General features: G+C 34.6%; 1 long non-coding RNA gene across 1 annotated transcript; it reads right to left on the bottom strand.

Annotated features, from left to right (window-relative positions):
- Window positions 1-6,530: 6,530 nt before the first annotated feature.
- LOC125671691 (uncharacterized) lies at window positions 6,531-8,075 on the bottom strand. The gene is made up of 3 exons (XR_008799992.1): window positions 7,667-8,075; window positions 7,336-7,548; window positions 6,531-6,743 (listed from the first exon to the last, which is right to left on the bottom strand). It is a non-coding gene; the product is annotated as an uncharacterized LOC125671691 (long non-coding RNA).
- Between the last annotated feature and the right edge of the window lie 754 nt (window positions 8,076-8,829).

The raw sequence follows: 8,829 nt of genomic DNA, 5'->3' as shown, positions 1-8,829 counted from the left end.
GCTTCTCTACAAACCCTTCGTAGATATAGTGCGATTTTCGTAGCTTTAAATGGCGCCCTCTAGCGGACGGAAAAAACAACTGTTTGGATTACATCATGCTTATCCAATGAAAATGCGTGTTTCAGCTACTGTTTAAAGTTTAGAAATGGCTGCGCTCAGAGAGTAACGCAATGTGGTATGTAAATCATTCAAAATATTAATGATAAATTTAACTATCTCTTAATTTATTACTTGAAAAATAAATCAGTGAGAATATTATTTAGAAAATAAACACGTGTGAACCCATGGAATATATGTAGTCGTTGAGCCCACGTGTGTAAGGTGAATTCCAAATTGAGGAAAATACATGCAGCTCTGACACAACTGTCTAAATCTGGGATAGATAGAACATAAAACAACGAATTACAAGAGGTGTTTGATATTAAACTTATGGCACGGTACTGTAATAAATAAATGCACTTCTTTACGCAAATACGAGTCTGAAATGCGCACGTGGCATCATTGGTTTGAATATGTATTTGATACACGGCCAAGTGACAGTTGTAGGTATTTAAATTCCTTTGATTTGCAAATGATCTAACGTAACACGTTCTTTGATTGAGCAGTGGACTTTCCCTGTGTCCAATCATATGCTGAAAGTTGAGGCTACGAAAATCGCACTAAATCTGCCAAGGGTTTGTAGAGAAGCGGATCGGATCGTAAACCCTTGGCTAGCGAAGATGTTGGAAGACCTGATCACCAAAGACCACGAAGATAGTGTAAATGAGGATCTCCAGTATATTCTTTTTTATTTTTTACGTACGTGTGCGTGGAATCAGTGGTGTTTAACAAAGTAATGTTTTGGATGACTGATCACTAGATATGAATATTTACGTTTTCCATTTTTGTTGAAGAAGCAACTGTCTTATGATGTCAAAAAGTGTAGTCCTTAATTTATAGCAAGGAATAGTCGTGTAAAATGTTGAAAAGTCTGATGTATTGATGTTGTTGATTTGTGAAAAGTTTTGCCATTTTAAGTTTACTAAAAGTTCTTTAGAATTTTTAAGTCACCTGAGTTTACTCAGGTGAACTATTGCAATACGCAACTTCCGAGATATCAGCTCTATGATGGAAGTATGTTTAGTGTTCTATACATAAATTATAGACTGGCTATGTAAAAAAGGATAAAAGTTATGAAAGCGTAAATCATGTTGATACCAGCCGTTGATAAACATTAAACTGACCATATCAAAAATAATATTTGTTTGAATTAGGCCATTAAACTAAATATGAAATCTATTTCTTATTTCCTCTTTTGCACGAGTGATACATGTACTTTAATCAAAGAAAGATGGTGATTATCGATTTTGTTTGAGCTATTTCATTAATAAATACTCATATACTTACAAAAATTGTGTGTCCCAGCAGTTTGGGTGGTTGCATGATGTCTGGTAATCATCCTTTCAGCAATATATGAAGACAATGATAAACATTTGTACCCACCGCGTGTGCACGAAAATACATTTTGCGTCTCACTGTGCGTAAGAGTTCAACCAAGAGAAAGAACTATCGGGCAACTCGGATATTGTGTATTGGTTGTCGTCCGTTAACAATTGAGAATTTTTAACTTCTTGATAACTACTGTTCCAATTCTTTTTAAATTTGGTATGAAGCATTTTTAGAACGAGGGGGACATAAATTGTAAATTTCAGATTTCGTCCACCCCTGGGGCCCTAGGGGCGGAAAAAAAAAACTGCCGAAAATTGACAATTTTCCAAAACTCTTCTCCTCAAGAATCGCACACGTGTAAGAACAACTAAATGCATAGTGTTGTATAGTAGGAAGGTTTCTACCAAAATTGTGAATTTCATGCTCCCCGGGGTAAGGTTCTGACCCCAGGGCAGGGCCAAACATACTATATAGTGTTTATGTGTAAAACACCCAAATAACACCTTTAGTGCTATTGAAACTTAAAATGATATTTAGAAAGAGCAAGTAGTCCTTTACCAAAATTATAAATTTGATGATCACAAGGGTAAGGATTTTGGTATTAGGGTGGGACCAAAATGATCAGTGTGAACAATAGAAATTTTTTAATTTCTTCTCCATAAATATTATCATACCAGTTCTTTTCAAATTTGGTATGAAGCATCTTTGGAACAAGGGGGCATGAGTTGTAAATTTCAGGATTCCCGCTCCTCTGGGGTCCTAAGGGCGGGGCAAAAATTGCTGAAAATTGAGAAATTTTCATAACTCTTCTTCTCAAGAACCACAAACTTGTAAGAAAAACTAAATGCACAGTGATCTAGAGCAGGAAGGCCTCTACCAAAATTGTAAATTTCATAATCCCCGGGGTAGAGGTTCTGACCCCAGGGTGGGGCCAAACTTACTATATATAGTGTTTATGTGTAACACACTTAAATAACATCTTTAGTGCTATTGATACTAAATTGAAACTAAATGGATAGTTAGAAAGAGCAGGTAGTCTTTTACCGAAATGGTAAATTTGATGATCCCCGGCGTAGGGGATCTGACCCAAATGGTGGGGGAAACTTAGGATAATTATGATATTTATGTGTAAGTTTGCTGGTACTGTATAAAATTTAATGCTTACTTAGGAATAGCAGAAAATAATGTGCAAAAAATGTACGAAAAAATCTTTCATCAATATATGCATTTTTAAGTGTTTTAATAACAATAATCATAGATGAGCTCCGCCCACATCCAGTGATCCGTGGAGAATTATTTTTGGGTCTTTAAAAACGGATGTCCCGTGTCACAGTAGGTGAGGCATGCTTAAGAACCCTCACTGCTCAATGGCCGTAAGCGGTCTTGGTGTCGTCTACATATGAGTGAAAAATTCTCTCGAGAGACATTAAACAAGATACAATCAATTGTGAGAAGCAAAGATATAATATAGGTATTATCATTAAACGATATCACTAATTTGGACCCACCCTGAAAGTCAAAACCCCGAGGTTGCTGTGCCAATAAACTTAAAGAAATCCTTCAAAAGATAAACACAATAATTACTACAATGATTTTGGCTACACCCTGAAACCGAACCCTTACCCCCTAGGGTCATGAAATTTACAATTTTGGTAAAGTACTACCTACTTCTTCAAATATCCATTTAGTATCAATAGCAAATATCATTTACATGTTTTGCACATAAACACTATATATATCAATTTTGACTACACCCTGGAGTCAGAAACTCTACCCCGAGGCTCTTGAAATTTACAATTTTGGAAAAGCCTTTCTGCTCTATATTATTTAGCTTTTCTTATAGATATGCGGTTGTAAAGAAGACAATTAAATATTTGTCAATTTTAGCCCTTCCTCTAAAGCGCCAGGACTCCTTAAATTTACAATTTATGTCCTCATTGTCCCAAAAGTGCTTCATATAAAAGTTAAAAGGAATTGGAATAGTAGTTATCAAGAAGTTAAACATATTCTATTTCTCACATATTTATATAACTGACCATTTTGGCCCCAACCTGTTACTAAAATCCCTACCCCTGGGATCATCAAATTTACAATTTTGGTTAAGGAGTACCTGTTCTTTCTAAATATCAATTTAGTATCAATAGCACTAAAGAAGATGTTACTTAAATCTTTTACGCATAAACAACAAACACTATACACTAAGTTTGGCCCCGCCCTAGGATCAGTCTTTATCCCCAGGATCATGAAATTTATAATTTTGGCAGATGCCTTCCTGCTCTACATCTTGATGCATGGAAGGTAGATATAACGAACAGTGGTAATCTCATAACTCCTACAAGCAATACAAAATAGAGAGATGGACAAACACGGACTCCTGAACACACCAGAGGTAGGATCAGGTGTCTAGAAGGAGTAAGCAGCCCCTGTCGACCGGTCACACCCGCCGTGAGCCTTATGTCTTGAGCAGGTAAACGGAGTTATCCGTAGTCAAAATCAGTGTGCCACGAACGGTCTAACAGTCGGTATGTAACACGTCCGACAGCATTTGCCCCAATTATAGGTTGTATTGCCAAACTAGATCGTTATAACGACCATAGAATTTGCGAAATACTGACTTTAAAGGTCAACTGAAACGAAATATAACTTTTTCCATATTAAGTATGTATTTGCTTCATTTAGATCGTATAAAATGATTGTGCGGGTTTGTTCGGTTCATTTTGGTCATATATCCGCGATACGCGCGGATAAAGATAGCGCACCTGTGTCAGAGCAGAAAATATTGCGGGAGTTATGCCCCTTTACACGAACCCGCCATATTGAAACTAAAGACGCTAATCAGCAGGTGACGTCCGGTAAACAACGAGTAAATATGGTGTTTTGTGCGGTTCCTGACTGTAAGGTTTAATATAGACAGAGTAACAATGTTTAGTTTCCCTACACACACAAAAAATTGCGGAATTTGGGTGGGGAAATTAAAAACAATGGATTAATTATTGGCCGTCGAAGCACTCTATTGAGGACTGTTAGGCCTACATAATAAGCCGTCCATCAGCTGTCCATGGCATGGTCTTTGCATGGAACACTCAAGAATGCAATGAAAGAAAAAGCCAATCCCAATTCTCTTTGATTACAAACCGCTACACGTAGCTACAAAGACCTGAAAGGGCCGAAAACGGAAAACAGATTTGGACTTTCCCCTTCATAAACAAAACTTCCAGAGCTGTGGAGAAAAGAACGTAAGTTTTGATGTAAATGATATTGGCTTTTTTATTGACATTGATATAGTATGACACGATTTATTTGTTTATTTGTTCTCTATACGAATATCCTCTACCCCCACCCGTCACACAATTATTTCATACTGAAGCTTATTTTTATTACCCCCCCCCCCCCCCTTCATGCAGTCACACAAGTCATTCATAACTGAAGTTTACTTTCATTCATTTGTTTATATCAGTTTATATGAGTTAGAAGTTGATGACAATGTCCGAATCATTCTTCCCCCACCACCCAATTCCAAGACAATCAACAAAAACAACCAATTCCATTCAATGTCATATGATCCTGCCATTCAAAATGATTAAATCATGAATGGGACAAACACTTATGAAATGACTACACAAACCACATATGGAATGATTGCAAGATTTGTACTAGAGCCACAAAATGACATGAATTGTATTATCAAATTTGTTTTCAATAATATTACACATTGGTGTAAATTTAATGGATACTTTGAATGTTCAATTGTTCATGTAACATACATGTACATACATATGTATACAAGTTAGGTGAAGGATATCAAGTAAATATCTATGAATATTATTCTAGATTGAAGTGAACTTTTGCAAATGTGTAAATTAGAATCATAGCCAATATGCATGTTAAGTAACTTTGTATAAAATCTGAATATTTTTTCACTTGTGTTCTACACTCATGCCCTTTAGATTTTTTACACTTTGTCCATGATGTTACTCTCGATACTGTTACTAAATTTGAATACAAACTCAATACAGTGTCAAACATGAAAAAATTGTAAATTTTTCTAAAATTCATTATTTTTAAGCCATAAAGGTAAATGATTTTAAAACAAGTAAATATAGCACACATATTTGTACTGAGTTTTCTCTGAAGTACAATAATTAATATAAAATCCAGAAATAGGTATAGAAAAATCTACACAAGTAGTAGTACAATAAAAATATCACTAGTCGAGTATACTTAATCAGCTTTATGATATACATGCAACATGACTAAGTACACATGATCCACATTTGATTAATTAAATGCAGAGCATATATTTATTTATCCATGCTGATACTATGCAAATTTCCCAAGTTACAGAACCCCCCCCCAACCCCCCAAAAGAAGCAATTTTACAATTTACTAAATAGATAAATTGTGAAATTGATAAATGAATATTTCTTACAACCATAGTTTTGATAATATTCTTATAATTATGAGATGGAAAATTAAACTTGTATCATTAAATAAATCCAGTTGTTGGAAAAAGAAACGGAATACATGTACAAATTTTACATGTAGGTCAATTTTGACCATTGACATACGTATTTTCATTTTTATCTACTAATTTGCATTAAATTATTTGAAATACTTGAATAAATTAGCAATTTCAATCTAGAAAATATTAAAGAACATTGGTATTTAATAGTATCTAGACATTTATTTTACAATGCTTCATTAATATGAAAATTAATTTTCTGCGACATTTGAATTTTTTTGTTTTTCTTCACCTCAAATATGTACATTTTTTAAATTGACCCACATAATTAGTATGTATGTGAGTGGATATTCATAATACTAGACAATAAGTACATGTTTATTGAATTGTAACGTTTTGTTATATTTCAGATTAAGCCTTTGAATTGATGCAGGAAGTGATCAGTTTGGCTCCTACAGAAACTCCAGGAAGTTAATATAATGGATGTTGTTGGTAATTCTCCTGCCCCGATCACAAATTCCTACCAACATGTGTCAAACTCAGGTGACTGGGACCTGTAGACCTTTTGGATTTAACCCAAATTACATATATGTAAATTGGTGATATATATTATGTACAATATAAAAACTGAACATCAAACTATGTTTACTTGTTTATATTTATTTATATCACTTATGAAAAATGCATTAAGAATTTATCACACATTTAAATTAATACCAAAGGGTATTTAAATCCACAGTACTGTTGTGATGGAATGATTTCTTATCATAGTCACAACGCAGGATAGAAGAACTTTCCAATTGTTTTTCCCAAGCTACTACCAGATCTCCAATATGCATGATGTCTGTAAAATCTGTTAAAAAAATTATGAAGAATTTTAAAATTTCAAATATAATTGATGACTTTCATCTAACCAAAAAAAAAAAAATTGTGGGGGGGATGGGGTTACTTTAAATATGAATGATTTTTCAGGAATTAATTTCTGATTTAAAATTGATATAAAATGTACACATGGTTAGACAGTAAAATGGGTAAAGATAAAACATAAGAAATTGATTGAGGCACATTTTATGTTTATTTGAAAGGAAGTGCATAAAAGGGTCAACAATTCAGTGGGTTTAGATATTGAAATAGGAGAGGTTCATTATGACTATGGCTCATAGTGAATCAGGAGACCGAGTGCCTGCCCCATTGACCATTGACATACTTATTTTCATTTTTATCTACTAATTTGCATTAAATTATTTGAAATACTTAAATAAATTAGCAATTTCAATCTAGAAAATATTAAAGAACATTGGTATTTAATAGCATCTAGACATTTATTTTACAATGCTTCATTAATGACTATGACTATGGCCGTGTCATAGTGAATCAGGAGACCGAGTGCCGCCCCCCCCCCCCCCCCCCATATTAACTTTGAGTAATCATAACAAAATACATACTTGTGAATCAATTCCCCCTCCTCCAAGGGACCAATATTTTGTATGCATTCATAATAAGCTGTTCCTATAACCAATCTGTTGAGACAGTTTGCCACAACAAAACCTTCGTGATCTGTGATGCAGGACACGCCCACTTCTTCAATCCTATGCACTGCAACATTTGGACTCCCTTCTTGAGGGCATTGCGATGACATTACTAGCCTATATGATCACCTGTTAGAATAATAGAAAACTAGTCTTAGAAATACATGCTGATGCACTTCTGAGCTTTGAGTAATCGTTTCGTTTTCATTAAAAGTCTCATATAAATAATTAGCCTAAATTAACAAACCATTGCATATCGACCTCGCATATCAGATGGTGAACAGGTGAAGGGCATTCGTCCGATTGATCCTCGCTGTTTTCTGAATAACTATCGTTTTCCACTAGTGGGGATGCGTCTCGCTGTACAACTGGTTCGTATTGGCAGGGCTGCACATTAACACTAAGCGATATATCTATTTCAGGAATACAATCTTCCGAATGATTTTCATATCGTGCCGCCATATTGAAATATCAGGTTCGCCTAAAGGGCAGATAACTCATACAATAAAATTTACCGGGTTGAAATTAACGATGTCGTATCTACCTGGATGATCGAAACAAAAATTATTCTTATGTGAAAACATTTAAGGAATGGTATTTTCTTACGGAATTTATTTGAAAAACGAACTTTGAAAATCGTTTCAGTTGACCTTTAAACGAGACTGTTGGAACCCATGCACCATCAACTTGTTTGTCAGTAGCCTGCCTCGATTTAAAAATTGACCATACGCAGAACAAACTCTTGCATATCGCAGAGTGTCAAGCCACTTTTGGCCTAAAAAAATATAAGATTATAGGAATTTTTTGCAGTTTATAGGGCAAATATAGGGATTTTTACAACAGATTTATAGAAATAAATGGGGGGTTTTCTTAAATAAATTGTATAAAAGTTTATTGTTTCTACATAAAAAATCTAGTAAGCATAGTATCTTACTGGAGAAGAAATAAAATTAAACATCAACAAAGACAAAAGATGTGGACAGATTTCCATCCAATAGACACTTCTCATACAATCATCATAGTTATTCTCTTCATAACAATCTAATTAAATATCAATATAGCATCAGCTCCTGGTTGTTTGGTGTGTTTTTTTTGGGGGGGGGGGGGGGGGTGTCTCTCTCTTTATGCCCCCGAGATCGAAGATCGGTGGGCATATTGTTTTTGTCCTGTCTGTCATTCTGTCTGAAACTTTAACCTTGCTAATATCTTTTGAACAGTTAAGGGATAAAGCTTTGTTATTTCACATGAGTAATCCTTGTGGCAAGACCTTTCCGTGGGTACCAACATTTCTTGACCTTGGAGTTTGACCTACTTTTTGAAAACTTTAACCTTGCTAATAACTTTTGAACAGTAAGTGATAGAGCTTTGATATTTCACATGAGTAATCCTTGTGACAAGACCTTTCCGTTG

The sequence above is a fragment of the Ostrea edulis genome, chromosome 2 (genome assembly GCF_947568905.1).
Source record: "Ostrea edulis chromosome 2, xbOstEdul1.1, whole genome shotgun sequence".
In the NCBI taxonomy this organism is placed as follows: Eukaryota; Metazoa; Mollusca; class Bivalvia; order Ostreida; family Ostreidae; genus Ostrea; species Ostrea edulis.
This window is presented reverse-complemented; position numbering and strand designations above follow the sequence as displayed.